The sequence below is a fragment of the Salminus brasiliensis genome, chromosome 16, assembly GCF_030463535.1.
Source record: "Salminus brasiliensis chromosome 16, fSalBra1.hap2, whole genome shotgun sequence".
NCBI lineage: Eukaryota > Metazoa > Chordata > Actinopteri > Characiformes > Bryconidae > Salminus > Salminus brasiliensis.
Genome location: NC_132893.1, coordinates 12,359,382 through 12,378,987, shown reverse-complemented (window position 1 = coordinate 12,378,987; position 19,606 = coordinate 12,359,382).

Sequence of the window (19,606 nt, the reverse complement as noted above, 5' to 3'; positions counted from 1 at the left end):
AACCTGTATGACAAGAAAAAAAGTCAATACATGTATAGAAACTGAATGATCACTTACCTGTTACACAGATGCATACGAACAGTCATCATCATACAGTTGCAGATCGACAGAAAGTTAGCCAGCCATAGTTGTAAACTGAGATGCAGATGTACATAACCTTCATAGTCCACCTTCAGAAAGGGATTCGGTCATGGTGTCCTGCGAACCTGTATGACAAGAAAGAGGGTCAATACATGTATAGAAACTAAATGATCACTTATCTGTTACACAGATGCATACGAACAGTCAGCCTCCTACAGTTGCAGATCATCAGAACTTCAGCCAGCCAAAGTTCAAGATGGAGATACAGACAACCACATACATTTGCAGTCGTCAAATCCCTTGTTGTCTGTATCCAGCTTCAAAGTGAACCAGTCAAAAGGTCCTGCAAACCTTTATGACAAGAAAAAAAGTCAATACATGTACAGAAACTGAATGATCACTTACGTGTTACACAGGTGTATACGATTATTCAGCCTAATACAGTTGCAGATGGATGGAAAGCCAGCCAGCCAGCCATAGATGTAAACTGTGATGCAGATGTACAGAACCTTGTTAGTCCAACTTCAGAAAGGGATTTGATCATGGGGTCCTGCGAACCTGTATGACAAGAAAGAGAGTCAATACATGTATAGAGACTGAATGATCACTTACCTGTTATACAGCTGCATACGAACAGTCACCCTCATACAGTTGCAGATCGACAGAAAGTCAGCCAGCCATAGTTGTAAACGGTGATGCAGATACATAGAACCTTGTTAGTTCAACTTCAGAGAGGGAGTCGATTACGTGGTTCTGCAAACCTGTATGACAAGAAAGAGAGTCAATACATGTATAGAGACTGAATGATCACTTACCTGTTATACAGACGCATACGAACCGTCAGCCTTCTCCAGTTGCAGATCATAAGAACTTCAGCCAGCTTCAACGTGAACCAGTCAAAGGGGTCCGGCGAGCCTGTATGGCAAAAAAAGATAGAGAATACATGTATAGAAACTAAATGATCACTTACCTGTTACACAGATGCATATGAACAGTCATCCTCATACAGTTGCAGATGGAAAGAAGGTGAGCCAGCCATCGTTGTAAACTGAGATGCAGATGTAAAGAACCTTGTTAGTCCACATTTAGAAAGGGATTCGGTCATGGTGTCCTGCGAACGTGTATGACAAAAAAAGATAGAGAATACATATATAGAAACTGAATGATCACTTACCTGTTACACAGCTGTATGCGAACAGTCAGCCTCCTACAGTTGCAGATCATCAGAACTTCAGCCAGCCAAAGATCCAGATGAAGATGCAGACAACCACATACATTTGCAGTCGTCAAATCCCTTGTTGTCTGCATCCAGCTTCAAAGTGAGCCAGTCATATGGTCCTGCGAGCCTGTATGACAAAAAAAGATAGAGAATACATGTATAGAAACTGAATGATCACTTACCTGTTACACAGCTGTATGCGAACAGTCAGCCTCATACAGTTGCAGATGGACGGAAACCCAACTAGCCAGCCATAGTTGTAAACAGTGAATCAGATGTATAGAACCTTGTTAGTCCACCTTCAGAGAGGGAGTCGATCATGGTGTCCTGCGAACCTGTATGACAAGAAAGAGAGTCAATACATGTATAGAAACTGAAAGATCACTTACCTGTTAGAAAGATGCATACGAACAGTCAGCCTCATATATTTGCAGATCATCAGAACTTCAGCCAGCCAAAGTTCCAGATGGAGATGCAGACAACCACATTCATTTGCAGTCGTCAAATCCCTTGTTGTCTGCATCCAGCTTCAAAGTGAACCAGTCAAGGGGTCCTGCGAACCTGTATGACAAGAAACAGAGTCAATACATGTATAGAAACTGAATGATCACTTACCTGTTATACAGCTGCATACGAATAGTCACCCTCATACAGTTGCAGATCGACAGAAAGTCAGCCAGCCAGCCATAGTTGTAAACGGTGATGCAGATACATAGAACCTTGTTAATCTACCTTCAGAAAGGGATTCGTTCATGGGGTCCTACAAACCTGTATGACAAGAAAGAGAGTCAATACATGTATAGAAACTGAATGATCACTTACCTGTTACACAGATGCATACGAACAGTCACCCTCATACAGCTGCAGATCATCAGAACATCAGCCAGCCAAAAGTCCAGATGGAGATGCAGACAACCACATAAATTTGCAGGAGGCAAGTCCCTTGTTGTCTGCATCCAGCGTCAAATTGAACCAGTTAAGGGGTCCTGCGAACCTGTATGACAAAAAAGATGGAGAACACATGTATAGAAACTGAATGATCACTTACCTGTTATACAGCTGCATACAAACAGACACCCTCATACAGTTGCAGATTGATAGAAAGTCAGCCAGCCAGCCATAGTTGTAAACGGTGATGCAGATGCATAGAACCTTGTTAGTCCAAGTTCAGAGATGGAGTCGATTATGTGGTTCTGCAAACCTGTATGACAAGAAAGAGAGTCAATACATGTATAGAGACTGAATGATCACTTACCTGTTGCACAGATGCATACGAACCATCATCCTCCTCCAGTTGCAGATCATCAGAACTTCAGCCAGCTTCAAAGTGAACCAGTCAAAGGGGTCTGGCGAACCTGTATGACAAAAAAAGATAGAGAATACATGTATAGAAACTGAATAATCACTTACCTATTACACAGATGCATACGAACAGTCATCCTCATACAGTTGCAGATGGACAGAATGTCAGCCAGCCAGCCATAGTTGTAAACTGAGATGCAGATGTAAGGAACCTTGTTAGTCCACCTTTAGAAAGGGATTCGGTCATGGTGTCCTGCGAAAATGTATGAGAAGAAAGAGAGTCAAAACATGTATAGAAACTGAATGATCACTTACCTCTTACAAAGCTGCATACAAACAGTCAGCCTCATATATTTGCAGATCATAAGAAACTTCAGCCAGCCAAAGTTCCAGATGGAGATGCAGACAACGACATACATTTGCAGTCGTCAAATCTCTTGTTGTCTTCATCCAGCTTCAAAGTGAACCAGTCAAGGGGTCCTGCGAACCTGTATGACAAGAAAGAGAGTCAATACATGTATAAAGATTGAATGATCACTTACCTGTTACACAGACGCATATGAACCGTCAGCCTTCTCCAGTTGCAGATCATCAGAACTTCAGCCAGCTTCAAAGTGAACCAGTCAAAGGGGTCCGGCGAACCTGTATGGCAAAAAAAGATAGAGAATACATGTATAGCAACTGAATGATCACTTACCTGTTACACAGATGCATACGAACAGTCATCCTCATACAGTTGCAGATCATCAGAACTTCAGCCAGCCAAAGTTCCAGATGGAGATGCAGACAACCACATACATTTGCAGTCGTCAAATTCCTTGTTGTCTGCATCCAGCTTCAAAGTGAACCAGTCAAGGGGTTCTGCGAACCTGTATGACAAGAAAAAAAGTCAATACATGTATAGAAACTAAATGATCACTTACCTGTTACACAGATGCATACGAAAATTCAGCCTCCTACAGTTGCAGATCATCAGAACTTCAACCAGCTACAAAGTGAACCAGTCAAGGGGTCCTGCAAACCTGTATGAAGAGAAAAAAAGTCAATACATGTATAGAAACTGAACGATCACTTACCTGTTACACAGCTGCATACGAACAATCACCCTCATACTGTTGCAGATCGACAGAAAGTCAGCCAGCCAGCCATAGTTGTAAACGGTGATGCAGATGCATAGAACCTTGTTAGACCAGCTTCAGAGAGGGAGTCGATTATGTGGTTCTGCAAACCTGTATGACAAGAAAGAGAGTCAATACATGTATAGAGACTGAATGATCACTTACCTGTTACAAAGATGCATATGAACAGTCATCCTCATACAGTTGCAGGTCCACCTTCAGAAAGGGATTCGGTCATGGTGTCCTGCAAACCTGTATGACAAAAAAGAAAGTCAATACATGTATAGAAACTGAATGATCACTTACCTGTTACACAGCTCCATACGAACAGTCAGCCTCATACAGTTGCAGATCATAAGAAAATCAGCCAGCCAAAGTTCCAGATTGAAGCTGGATGCAGACAACAAAATACATTTGCAGAAGGCAAGTCCCTTGTTGTCTGCATCCAGCTTCAAAGTGAACCAGTCAAAAGGTCCTGCGAACCTGTATAAAAAGAAAAAAAGTCAATACATGTATAGAAACTGAATGATCACTTACCTGTTACACAGATGCATACGAACAGTCAGCCTCCTACAGTTGCAGATCATCAGAACTTCAGCCAGCTTCAAAGTGAACCAGTCAAAGGGGTCCGTCGAACATGTATGACAAGAAAAAAAGTCAATACAAGTATAGAAACTGAACGATCACTTACCTGTTACACAGCTGCATACGAACAGTCACCCTCATACTGTTGCAGATCGACAGAAAGTCAGCCAGCCAGCCATAGTTGTAAACGGTGATGCAGATGCATAGAACCTTGTTAGACCAGCTTCAGAGAGGGAGTCGATTATGTGGTTCTGCAAACCTGTGTGACAAGAAAGAGAGTCAATACATGTATAGAGAGTAAATGATCACTTACCTGTTACAAAGATGCATATGAACAGTCAGCCTCATATATTTGCAGATCATCAGAACTTCAACCAGCTTCAAAGTGAACCAGTCAAGGGGTCCGGCGAACCTGTATGAGAAGAAAAGTCAATACATGTATAGAAACTAAATGATCACTTACATTTTACATAGATGCATACGAACAGTCAGCCTCCTACAGTTGCAGATCATCAGAATTTCAACCAGCTTCAAAGTAAACCAGTCAAGGGGTCCTGCGAACCTGTATGACAAGAAAAAAGTCAATACATGTATAGAAACTGAATGATCACTTACCTGTTACAAAGATGCATATGAACAGTCATCCTCATACAGTTGCAGGTCCACCTTCAGAAAGGGATTCGGTCATGGTGTCCTGCAAACCTGTATGACAAAAAAGAAAGTCAATACATGTATAGAAACTGAATGATCACTTACCTGTTACACAGCTGCATACGAACAGTCAGCCTCATACAGTTGCAGATCATAAGAAAATCAGCCAGCCAAAGTTCCAGATTGAAGCTGGATGCAGACAACAAAATACATTTGCAGAAGGCAAGTCCCTTGTTGTCTGCATCCAGCTTCAAAGTGAACCAGTCAAAAGGTCCTGCGAACCTGCATGAAAAGAAAAAAAGTCAATACATGTATAGAAACTGAATGATCACTTACCTGTTACACAGCTGCATACAAACAGTCAGACTCCTAGAGTTGCAGATCATTAGAACTTCAGCCAGCTTCAAAGTGAACCAGTCAAAGGGGTCCGTCGAACCTGTATGACAAGAAAAAAAGTCAGTACAAGTATAGAAACTGAACGATCACTTACCTGTTACAAAGATGCATATAAACAGTCAGCCTCATATATTTGCAGATCATCAGAACTTCAACCAGCTTCAAAGTGAACCAGTCAAGGGGTCCTGCAAACCTGTATGACAAGAAAGAGAGTCAATACATGTATAAAGACTGAATGATGACTTACCTGTTACACAGACGCATACGAACCGTCAGCCTTCTCCAGTTGCAGATCATCAGAACTTCAGCCAGCTTCAAAGTGAACCAGTCAAAGGGGTCCGGCGAACCTGTATGGCAAAAAAAGATAGAAAATACATGTATAGCAACTGAATGATCACTTACCTGTTACACAGATGCATACGAACAGTCATCCTCATACAGTTGCAGATCATCAGAACTTCAACCAGCTACAAAGTGAACCAGTCAAGGGGTCCTGCAAACCTGTATGAAGAGAAAAAAAGTCAATACATGTATAGAAAATGAACGATCACTTACCTGTTACACAGCTGCATATGAACAATCACCCTCATACTGTTGCAGATCGACAGAAAGTCAGCCAGCCAGCCATAGTTGTAAACGGTGATGCAGATGCATAGAACCTTGTTAGACCAGCTTCAGAGAGGGAGTCGATTATGTGGTTCTGCAAACCTGTATGACAAGAAAGAGAGTCAATACATGTATAGAGACTGAATGATCACTTACCTGTTACAAAGATGCATATGAACAGTCATCCTCATACAGTTGCAGGTCCACCTTCAGAAAGGGATTCGGTCATGGTGTCCTGCAAACCTGTATGACAAAAAAGAAAGTCAATACATGTATAGAAACTGAATGATCACTTACCTGTTACACAGCTCCATACGAACAGTCAGCCTCATACAGTTGCAGATCATAAGAAAATCAGCCAGCCAAAGTTCCAGATTGAAGCTGGATGCAGACAACAAAATACATTTGCAGAAGGCAAGTCCCTTGTTGTCTGCATCCAGCTTCAAAGTGAACCAGTCAAAAGGTCCTGCGAACCTGTATGAAAAGAAAAAAAGTCAATACATGTATAGAAACTGAATGATCACTTACCTGTTACACAGATGCATACGAACAGTCAGCCTCCTACAGTTGCAGATCATCAGAACTTCAGCCAGCTTCAAAGTGAACCAGTCAAAGGGGTCCGTCGAACCTGTATGACAAGAAAAAAAGTCAATACAAGTATAGAAACTGAACGATCACTTACCTGTTACACAGCTGCATACGAACAGTCACCCTCATACTGTTGCAGATCGACAGAAAGTCAGCCAGCCAGCCATAGTTGTAAACGGTGATGCAGATGCATAGAACCTTGTTAGACCAGCTTCAGAGAGGGAGTCGATTATGTGGTTCTGCAAACCTGTGTGACAAGAAAGAGAGTCAATACATGTATAGAGAGTAAATGATCACTTACCTGTTACAAAGATGCATATGAACAGTCAGCCTCATATATTTGCAGATCATCAGAACTTCAACCAGCTTCAAAGTGAACCAGTCAAGGGGTCCGGCGAACCTGTATGAGAAGAAAAGTCAATACATGTATAGAAACTAAATGATCACTTACATTTTACATAGATGCATACGAACAGTCAGCCTCCTACAGTTGCAGATCATCAGAATTTCAACCAGCTTCAAAGTAAACCAGTCAAGGGGTCCTGCGAACCTGTATGACAAGAAAAAAAGTCAATACATGTATAGAAACTGAATGATCACTTACCTGTTGCACAGATGCATACGAACAGTCATCCTCATACAGTTGCAGGTCCACCTTCAGAAAGGGATTCGGTCATGGTGTCCTGCAAACCTGTATGACAAAAAAGAAAGTCAATACATGAATAGAAACTGAATGATCACTTACCTGTTACACAGCTGCATACGAACAGTCAGCCTCATACAGTTGCAGATCATAAGAAAATCAGCCAGCCAAAGTTCCAGATTGAAGCTGGATGCAGACAACAAAATACATTTGCAGAAGGCAAGTCCCTTGTTGTCTGCATCCAGCTTCAAAGTGAACCAGTCAAAAGGTCCTGCGAACCTGTATGAAAAGAAAAAAAATCAATACATGTATAGAAACTGAATGATCACTTACGTGTCACACAGGTGTATGCGATTAGTCAGTCTAATACAGTTGCAGATTGTAAGCACATCAGCCAGCCAAAAATTCCAGATGGAGATGCAGACAACCACATACATTTGCAGAAGCAAGTCCCCTGTTGTCTGCATCCAGCTTCAAAGTGAGCCACTTGTGTGGTCCTGCGAGCCTGTATGACAAAAAAAGATAGAGAATACATGTACAGAATCTCAATGATCACTTACCTGTTACACAGATGCATACGAACAGTCACCCACATACAGTTGCAGATCATCAGAACATCAGCCAGCCAAAAATTCCAGATGGAGATGCAGACAACCACATACATTTGCAGTTGGCAAGTCCTTTGTTGTCTGAATCCAGCTTCAATGTGAAACAGTCAAAAGGTCCTGTGAACCTGTATGACAAGAAAAAAAGTCAATACGTGTATAGAAACTGAATGATCACTTACCTGTTATACAGCTGCATACAAACAGACACCCTCATACAGTTGCAGATTGACAGAAAGTTAGCCAGCCAACCATAGTTGTAAACGGTGATGCAGATGCATAGAACCTTGTTAGTCCAAGTTCAGAGATGGAGTCGATTATGTGGTTCTGCAAACCTGTATGACAAGAAAGAGAGTCAATACATGTATAGAGACTGAATGATCACTTACCTGTTGCACAGACGCATACGAACCATCAGCCTCCTCCAGTTGCAGATCATCAAAACTTCAGCCAGCTTCAAAGTGAACCAGTCAAAGGGGTCCGGCGAACCTGTATGACAAAAAAAGATAGAGAATACATGTATAGAAACTGAATGATCACTTACCTGTTACATACGAACATACGAACAGTCATCCTCATACAGTTGCAGATCATCAGAACTTCAGCCAGCCAAAGTTCCAGATGGACATGCAGACAACCACATACATTTGCAGTCGTCAAATTCCTTGTTGTCTGCATCCAGCTTCAAAGTGAACCAGTCAAGGGGTCCTGCGAACCTGTATGACAAGAAAAAAAGTCAATACATGTATAGAAACTAAATGATCACTTACCTGTTACACAGATGCATACGAAAATTCAGCCTCCTACAGTTGCAGATCATCAGAACTTCAACCAGCTACAAAGTGAACCAGTCAAGGGGTCCTGCAAACCTGTATGAAGAGAAAAAAAGTCAATACATGTATAGAAACTGAACGATCACTTGCCTGTTACACAGCTGCATACGAACAGTCACCCTCATACTGTTGCAGGTCCACCTTCAGAAAGGGATTCGGTCATGGTGTCCTGCAAACCTGTATGACAAAAAAGAAAGTCAATACATGTATAGAAACTGAATGATCACTTACCTGTTACACAGCTGCATACGAACAGTCAGCCTCATACAGTTGCAGATCATAAGAAAATCAGCCAGCCAAAGTTCCAGATTGAAGCTGGATGCAGACAACAAAATACATTTGCAGAAGGCAAGTCCCTTGTTGTCTGCATCCAGCTTCAAAGTGAACCAGTCAAAAGGTCCTGCGAACCTGTATGAAAAGAAAAAAAGTCAATACATGTATAGAAACTGAATGATCACTTACCTGTTACACAGATGCATATGAACAGTCAGCCTCCTAGAGTTGCAGATCATCAGAACTTCAGCCAGCTTCAAAGTGAACCAGTCAAAGGGGTCCGTCGAACCTGTATGACAAGAAAAAAAGTCAATACAAGTATAGAAACTGAACGATCACTTACCTGTTACACAGCTGCATACGAACAGTCACCCTCATACTGTTGCAGATCGACAGAAAGTCAGCCAGCCAGCCATAGTTGTAAACGGTGATGCAGATGCATAGAACCTTGTTAGCTTCAGAGATGGAGTCGATTATGTGGTTCTGCAAACCTGTATGACAAGAAAGAGAGTCAATACATGTATAGAGACTAAATGATCACTTACCTGTTACAAAGATGCATATGAACAGTCAGCCTCATATATTTGCAGATCATCAGAATTTCAACCAGCTTCAAAGTGAACCAGTCAAGGGGTCCGGCGAACCTGTATGAGAAGAAAAGTCAATACATGTATAGAAACTAAATGATCACTTAGATTTTACATAGATGCATACGAACAGTCAGCCTCCTACAGTTGCAGATCATCAGAATTTCAACCAGCTTCAAAGTGAACCAGTCAAGGGGTCCTGCGAACCTGTATGACAAGAAAAAAAGTCAATACATGTATAGAAACTGAATGATCACTTACCTGTTGCACAGATTCATATGAACAGTCATCCTCATACAGTTGCAGGTCCACCTTCAGAAAGGGATTCGGTCATGGTGTCCTGCAAACCTGTATGACAAGAAAAAAAGTCAATACATGTATAGAAACTGAATGATCACTTACCTGTTGCACAGATGCATACGAACAGTCATCCTCATACAGTTCCAGGTCCACCTTCAGAAAGGGATTCGGTCATGGTGTTCTGCAAACCTGTATGACAAAAAAGAAAGTCAATACATGTATAGAAACTGAATTATCACTTACCTGTTACACAGCTGCATACGAACAGTCAGCCTCATACAGTTGCAGATCATAAGAACATCAGCCAGCCAAAGTTCCACATTGAAGCTGGATGCAGACAACAAAATACATTTGCAGAAGGCAAGTCCCTTGTTGTCTGCATCCAGCTTCAAAGTGAACCAGTCAAAAGGTCCTGCGAACCTGTATGAAAAGAAAAAAAATCAATACATGTATAGAAACTGAATGATCACTTACGTGTTACACAGGTGTATGCGATTAGTCAGTCTAATACGCTTGGAGCTACCGCTAACGCTTGGAGCTACCGCTAACGCTTGTGGGAAATCCTTACTCCAGACCCGGTCCTTGGAGGAATCACTGTCTCCGTGTTTAGTTTGTTCTTTCTGCTTTCTATCACTTTCTAGCGCTTTTCCTCGTAACTGCTTTTAGATTGTGTTTACAGTCCACAGGTTTATTAAAAAAGCGGAGTACCCCACAACAACAACTTTATTTCGGTGCCTAAATCAGCTGAAAGCGGTAAGTTTGTGTTTTATTATGGCTGTTGCTGGGCTTTTTGAGTGTGAGAAGTGTGGCATGTTTAGTCTAGACCCTTTTCCCACCGCTAGTGATAATGATAGTGTTTGCACTAAATGTGAGTTAGTTAGCTCTCTGGTGGAAAAGGTGGACCAGTTAGAGGTGTGCATCATGGGGTTACTGAAGGATAGAGAGCAAGAGTTGCCCCCCGTTGCCTCAGGGAGAGCTAGCACCCCCCCCACTCCGGCGTTAGAGCCCTCACAGCGGGGCGAATGGGTGACGTCTCGGCGGCATAGCCGGAAAGCTAAGGCTAATGCTAGCGCAAAGGCCGAAGCTAGCCCACCGGAACACCACGCTCCCCCCCCGATTCGCGTGTCAAACAGGTTTGCCCCGCTCAGCGAAACACCCGCTGAGGAGCCTGTTCACAGTACTCTGGTCATAGGAGACTCTATTGTTCGACACGTGAAGATAGCTAGTCCTTTAGGGGCTCCAGCAGTGACCGTTAGCTGTTTACCGGGAGCCAGAGCGCCGGACATTAGCGGCAACCTTAAGCGGCTAGCAAACAGGAGATATTCTAGGATAGTTATTCATGTAGGGGCCAATGATATCCGTCTGCGGCAGTCAGAAATAACTAAGGATAATATTAAAGAGGTGGTTAAACTGGCCCAGACTATGTCCGATGCCGTAATTTGCTCTGGTCCCATCCCAATGAGGCGCGGCGCTGAGTCCTACAGCCGACTCACAGCGCTGAACCGCTGGATGTCCAAGTGGTGTTCCGAAAATCATGTGGGCTTCATAGATAATTGGTCAAAGTTTGAGGGCAAGCCTGGTTTTTTAGGTAGGGATGGTGTCCACCCCACGCGGGAGGGTGCTGCCTTACTTTCGTGCAGCATAGCCCATAGTCTGCTAGTTAGTCGGCAGAGGAGTGTAAAAGGCTGCTGACAATCCAGAGCCGAGACCAGGCCGCAGACAGACAGGCTAAACCGACCGTCTGCGAGCTGCTTTGAGGCGTCACCCAGGTTTCACTGTATTGAGACTGTGTCTGTGCCCCGAATTAAACCCAAACGTAGAACATCTAGATCAGCTCGTTTTAATACTTTAATCAGTGTTAAAATCTCTCATTTCAACGATAACAGCAGCACCTCAGACCTAAAGCTTGGTCTACTTAACATTAGATCACTAACCTCAAAAGCAGTGATCGTGAATGAAATTATATGTGATCAGAAACTAGATGTTTTCTGCCTCACCGAAACCTGGATTAGACCTGATCAATATATAGCACTAAATGAAGCCACCCCCGCAGGCTATAAATATGTACATAGCCCTAGATTATCAGGCAGAGGAGGTGGAGTATGTATAATCTATCAGAATACACTAGAGATTATTCAAAAACACTGTAACACCTTCACTTCTTTTGAGCTTATCTACATTAATATATCAAATCCAGCCACAAATAAAAATGTTTTCTCACTGATTAATATTTATAGGCCTCCAGGGCCCTACTCTGAATTTTTAAAAGAATTTAGTGATTTTGCTGCAGACTTGGCAGTGTGCAGCAACAAAGTTATAATAGTAGGAGATTTTAATATTCACTTTGAAAAAGCAGACGATCCATTAACAAAGGCGTTTGTATCAATTTTAGATTCTGTCGGCATTATACAAAACATAACTGGACCCACACATTACTGTAATCATACCCTAGATTTAGTCCTGACCCTGGGTGTTAGCATTGATCAGCTAAATATTCTACCTCAAAGCTCAGTGATATCAGATCATTATCTAATCTCCTTTGAGCTACATCTAAGGCAAAATGTAAATTCTTCTCCCCAACACTGCCTAAAACGCACAATAACACCAATGACAACTGTACAGTTTACTAAAAATCTCCCACCCCTATCGACCTTAGCTTACACTCCGTCAGACCAAACGGAGCTCGTCAAATTAACAAACGATCTAGAGAATACCCTCCGATCAACCTTAGACAAAGTAGCACCGTTCAAAAATAAAATGATGAGGCAAAAAAGGCTTGCACCGTGGTACAGTGATCAAACTCGTACCTTAAAACAAACAGTGCGGAAACTAGAGCGTAAATGGCGGACGACCAAACTAGAGGTGTTCCACTCTGCGTGGAAGGACAGCCTTAGTCAGTATAGAAAGGCACTCATTAAAGCTCGCTCAGCGTATCTGGCCTCGCTGATCGAGAAAAACAAAAACAATCCCAGAGTTCTTTTTAATGAGATCTCTAAACTTACTAAAAGCCAGGCAGATACTCAACCCCAGATCCCAACATCTTTAACTAGTCATGTTTTTATGGACTATTTTAATAATAAAATAGAAAATATTAGACAACAAATCCAACCCTGCTTATTAAATCAAACATGGCCGTCACCCGATGTAGTTGCTTTAGAACAAAACTTAGTTGTAGAACAAAGGCTGGAAGCCTTCTACCCACTTCCACAGCCAGAACTAGAAAAAATTATATCCTCAGCTAATTGTACAACATGTACACTCGACCCGATTCCCTCTAAATTGCTAAAAGAAATTCTCCCAATTATAATCGGACCTCTTTTAACAATTGTAAATTCATCCCTTAGCCTTGGGCATGTACCCCAAACCCTTAAAATAGCAGTTATAAAACCTTTAATCAAAAAACCAAATCTTGATCCTAGCGTATTATCTAATTATAGACCCATCTCAAACTTAACATTTTATAAGCAGACATGGCGTTAATTTCCACTTCTATGCAGATGACACACAGCTCTATATATCAGCCAAACCTGACGATAAATTTAGACTACAGAAAATGGAGGACTGTGTAAAGGATATAAAACTCTGGATGTCACATAACTTCCTTCTCCTTAACAGTGACAAAACCGAAGTTCTCCTTTTAGGTCCAAAAGACTCTAGAAATAAACTTAGACTTAATCAGACTTAATGTTAGACTTGGCAGATTCTCCCATCATTCCTGGTTTAGCAGCTAAAAATCTTGGCGTCACATTCGACTCAGATTTATCATTTGAGCAACATATAGCTAATATTAGTAGAACAGCCTTTATGCAGCTTAGGAACATCTCCAAACTAAGAAACTCCTTATCACTACAAGACGCAGAAAAGCTAGTACATGCTTTTATTACCTCAAGGCTAGATTACTGTAATGCGTTACTGTCAGGTTGTTCCAGCAGGAACCTCAATAAACTTCAGCTGGTGCAAAATGCTGCAGCCAGGGTCCTTACTAAAACTAGAAAATTTGACCATATCAGTCCAGTTCTATCAGCACTTCATTGGCTCCCAGTTAAATTCCGTATTGAATACAAAATTCTTTTATTAACATATAAAGCCCTACATGGCCTCGCTCCTGAGTACCTGCAGGATCTTATAGTATATTACGAACCATCAAGACTACTTAGATCTCAGGGTGCTGGCCTCTTACGCGTTCCCAAAATTCTGAAAACCTCAGCAGGGGGAAGAGCCTTTTCCTATAAAGCCCCCCAGCTCTGGAATAACCTTCCAGATAATGTTCGGGACTCAGACACAGTCTCAATCTTTAAATCTAAACTGAAAACTTATATGTTTAGTTTAGCTTTTGGTAATTAATGTTTCTTAGATAAGGGCTGCAGGTCCAGGGGTTCGCGGACCCAGGGAATTGTAGTACTCTGAGATGCTGGAGCTGTCGTCTCGCTGCTTACACGCGATCACTCAGGTTTGTTGACGGTGGAGCAGATAGATGCTGGTGTTCTCAGGGTACGCCCGTGTCCGTGTTACCTTCTGGCTCTCTCCTTTTAATTATGCTGTGATAATCAGACCTGCCGGAGTCATCAGACATACCCAGATGCTGATGATCAACATTCTCTGCACTCCATAAAATTCCTCTTAGAACTAACTTCTCTCTCTTTACCTTCCCCGAGTAAATGGCCACCCAGCCCGATCTGCAGGAAGATTGCCCGCTGAGGTCCCCTCTACCTGCATCTAACCAGCTGCCACCTACCAGTCCAGCCAGCGGGTCCCCCCCAACCCGCCACCACCCATGGCTCACCCGCCAGCCGCTGCTGCCTGTTTGGTGGCCGTGCTGAAACCTAGATGGACTCGTGCCTGTCTGACACTATTAATATCACAACTATTAACTTTCTGTTGTACCTGGTTTGGTAATTTTTATCATTAATGTTTAAAACAGTCTGGCCAGAGGAGGATGGGTCCCCCTTGTGAGTCTTGGTTCCTCCCAAGGTTTCTTCCTCCAGCTCTGAGGGAGTTTTTCCTTGCCACTGTCGCCGTTGGCTTGCTCACGGGGGTCTTTGACGCTTCATGTTATTTCTTCTTTCTTCTCTGTCTCTGTTCTTTATTAAGTAATAATTATGTAAAGCTGCTTTGTGACGACAACAGTTGTAAAAAGCGCTATACAAATAAATTTGACTTGACTTGACTTGACTAATACAGTTGCAGATTGTCAGCACATCAGCCAGCCAAAAATTCCAGATGGAGATGCAGACAACCACATACATTTGCAGAAGGCAAGTCCCTTGTTGTCTGCATCCAGCTTCAAAGTGAGCCACTTGTGTGGTCCTGCGAGCCTGTATGACAAAAAAAGATAGAGAATACATGTACAGAATCTGAATGATCACTTACCTGTTACACAGATGCATACGAACAGTCACCCACATACAGTTGCAGATCATCAGAACATCAGCCAGCCAAAAATTCCAGATGGAGATGCAGACAACCACATACATTTGCAGTTGGCAAGTCCTTTGTTGTCTGCATCCAGCTTCAAAGTGAACCAGTCAAAGGGGTCCATCGAACCTGTATGACAAGAAAAAAAGTCAATACAAGTATAGAAACTGAACGATCACTTACCTGTTACACAGCTGCATAGGAACAGTCACCCTCATACTGTTGCAGATCGACAGAAAGTCAGCCAGCCAGCCATAGTTGTAAACGGTGATGCAGATGCATAGAACCTTGTTAGACCAGCTTCAGAGAGGGATTCGATTATGTGGTTCTGCAAACCTGTATGACAAGAAAGAGAGTCAATACATGTATAGAGACTAAATGATCACTTACCTGTTACAAAGATGCATATGAACAGTCAGCCTCATATATTTGCAGATCATCAGAACTTCAACCAGCTTCAAAGTGAACCAGTCAAGGGGTCCGGCGAACCTGTATGACAAGAAAAGTCAATATATGTATAGAAACTAAATGATCACTTACATTTTACATAGATGCATACGAACAGTCAGCCTCTTACAGTTGCAGATCATCAGAATTTCAACCAGCTTCAAATGAACCAGTCAAGGGGTCCTGCGAACCTGTATGACAAGTAAAAAAGTCAATACATGTATAGAAACTGAATGATCACTTACCTGTTACACAGATGCATACGAACAGTCATCCTCATACAGTTGCAGGTCCACCTTCAGAAAGGGATTCGGTCATGGTGTCCTGCAAACCTGTATGACAAAAAAGAAAGTCAATACATGTATAGAAACTGAATGATCACTTACCTGTTACACAGCTGCATACGAACAGTCAGCCTCATACAGTTGCAGATCATAAGAAAATCAGCCAGCCAAAGTTACAGATTGAAGCTGGATGCAGACAACAAAATACATTTGCAGAAGGCAAGTCCCTTGTTGTCTGCATCCAGCTTCAAAGTGAACCAGTCAAAAGGTCCTGCGAACCTGTATGAAAAGAAAAAAAGTCAATACATGTATAGAAACTGAATGATCACTTACCTGTTACACAGCTACATACGAAAAGTCAGACTCCTAGAGTTGCAGATCATCAGAACTTCAGCCAGCTTCAAAGTGAACCAGTCAAAGGGGTCCGTCGAACCTGTATGACAAGAAAAAAAGTCAGTACAAGTATAGAAACTGAACGATCACTTACCTGTTACACAGCTGCATACGAACAATCACCCTCATACTGTTGCAGATCGACAGAAAGTCAGCCAGCCAGCCATAGTTGTAAACGGTGATGCAGATGCATAGAACCTTGTTAGACCAGCTTCAGAGAGGGAGTCGATTATGTGGTTCTGCAAACCTGTATGACAAGAAAGAGAGTCAGTACATGTATAGAGACTAAATGATCACTTACCTGTTACAAAGATGCATATGAACAGTCAGCCTCATATATTTGCAGATCATCAGAACTTCAACCAGCTTCAAAGTGAACCAGTCAAGGGGTCCTGCGAACCTGTATGACAAGAAAGAGAGTCAATACATGTATAAAGACTGAATGATCACTTACCTGTTACACAGACGCATACGAACCGTCAGCCTTCTCCAGTTACAGATCATCAGAACTTCAGCCAGCTTCAAAGTGAACCAGTCAAAGGGGTCCGGCGAACCTGTATGGCAAAAAAAGATAGAGAATACATGTATAGAAACTGAATGATCACTTACCTGTTACACAGATGCATACGAACAGTCATCCTCATACAGTTGCAGATCATCAGAACTTCAGCCAGCCAAAGTTCCAGATGGAGATGCAGACAACCACATACATTTGCAGTCGTCAAATTCCTTGTTGTCTGCATCCAGCTTCAAAGTGAACCAGTCAAGGGGTCCTGCGAACGTGTATGACAAGAAAAAAAGTCAATACATGTATAGAAACTAAATGATCACTTACCTGTTACACAGATGCATACGAACAGTCAGCCTCCTACAGTTGCAGATCATCAGATGTTCAGCCAGCTTCAAAGTGAACCAGTCAATGGGCACCGTCGAACCTGTATGACAAGAAAAAAAGTCAATACATGTTTAGAAACTGAATGATCACTTACGTGTTACAAACGTGTATGCGAATATTCAGCCTAATACAGTTGCAGATGGATGGAAAGCTAGCCAGCCAGCCATACTTTTAAACGAAGATGCAGATGTACAGAACCTTGTAAGTCCACCTTCAGAAAGGGATTTGATCATGGGGTCCTGCGAACCTGTATGACAAGAAAGAGAGTCAATACATGTATAGAAACTGAATGATCACTTACCTGTTACACAGCTGCATACAAACAGTCAGCCTCATACAGCTGCAGATCATCAGAAAATCAACCAGCCAAAGCTCCAGATTGAAGCTGGATGCAAAAGACAAAATACATTTGCAGAAGGCAAGTCCCTTGTTGTCTGCATCCAGCTTCAAACTAAGCCAGTCGTGTGGTCCTGCGAACATGTATGACAAGAAAGAGAGTCAATACATGTATAGAAACTGAATGATCACTTACCTGTTACACAGCTGCATACAAACAGTCACCCTCATACAGCTGCAGATCGTCAGAACATCAGCCAACCAAAGTTCCAGATGGAGATGCAGACAACCACATACATTTGCAGAAGGCAAGTCCCTTGTTTTCTGCATCCATCGTCAAATTGAACCAGTCAAGGGGTCCTGCGAGCCTGTATGACAAAAAATAGAGAACACAGGTATAGAAACTGAATGACCACTTATCTGTTACACAGATGCATACGAACAGTCAGCCTCATACAGTTGCAGATCATCAGAACTTCAGCCAGCTTCAAAGTGAACCAGTCAAAGGGGTCCGTCGAACCTGTATGACAAGAAAAAAAGTCAATACAAGTATAGAAACTGAACGATCACTTACCTGTTACACAGCTGCATACGAACAGTCACCCTCATACTGTTGCAGATCGACAGAAAGTCAGCCAGCCAGCCACAGTTGTAAACGGTGATGCAGATGCATAGAACCTTGTTAGACCAGCTTCAGAGAGGGAGTCGATTATGTGTTTCTGCAAACCTGTATGACAAGAAAGAGAGTCAATACATGTATAGAGACTAAATGATCACTTACCTGTTACAAAGATGCATATGAACAGTCAGCCTCATATATTTGCAGATCATCAGAACTTCAACCAGCTTCAAAGTGAACCAGTCAAGGGGTCCGGCGAACCTGTATGAAGAGAAAAGTCAATATATGTATAGAAACTAAATGATCACTTACATTTTACATAGATGCATACGAACAGTCAGCCTCCTACAGTTGCAGATCATCAGAATTTCAACCAGCTTCAAAGTGAACCAGTCAAGGGGTCCTGCGAACCTGTATGACAAGAAAAAAAGTCAATACATGTATAGAAACTGAATGATCACTTACCTGTTACACAGATGCATACGAACAGTCATCCTCATACAGTTGCAGGTCCACCTTCAGAAAGGGATTCGGTCATGGTGTCCTGCAAACCTGTATGACAAAAAAGAAAGTCAATACATGTATAGAAACTGAATGATCACTTACCTGTTACACAGCTGCATACGAACAGTCAGTCTCATACAGTTGCAGATCATAAGAAAATCAGCCAGCCAAAGTTCCAGATTGAAGCTGGATGCAGACAACAAAATACTTTTGCAGAAGGCAAGTCCCTTGTTGTCTGCATCCAGCTTCAAAGTGAACCAGTCAAAAGGTCCTGCGAACCTGTATGAAAAGAAAAAAAGTCAATACATGTATAGAAACTGAATGATCACTTACCTGTTACACAGCTGCATACGAACAGTCACCCTCATACTGTTGCAGATCGACAGAAAGTCAGCCAGCCAGCCATAGTTGTAAACGGTGATGCAGATGCATAGAACCTTGTTAGACCAGCTTCAGAGAGGGAGTTGATTATGTGGTTCTGCAAACTTGTATGACAAGAAAGAGAGTCAATACATGTATAGAGACTAAATGATCACTTACCTGTTACAAAGATGCATATGAACAGTCAGCCTCATATATTTGCAGATCATCAGAACTTCAACCAGCGTCAAAGTGAACCAGTCAAGGGGTCCTGCGAACCTGTATGACAAGAAAGAGAGTCAATACATGTATAAAGACTGAATGATCACTTACCTGTTACACAGACGCACACGAACCGTCAGCCTTCTCCAGTTGCAGATCATCAGAACTTCAGCCAGCTTCAAAGTGAACCAGTCAAAGGGGTCCGGCGAACCTGTATGACAAAAAAAGATAGAGAATACATGTATAGAAACTGAATGATCACTTACCTGTTACACAGATGCATACGAACAGTCATCCTCATACAGTTGCAGATCATCAGAACTTCAGCCAGCCAAAGTTCCAGA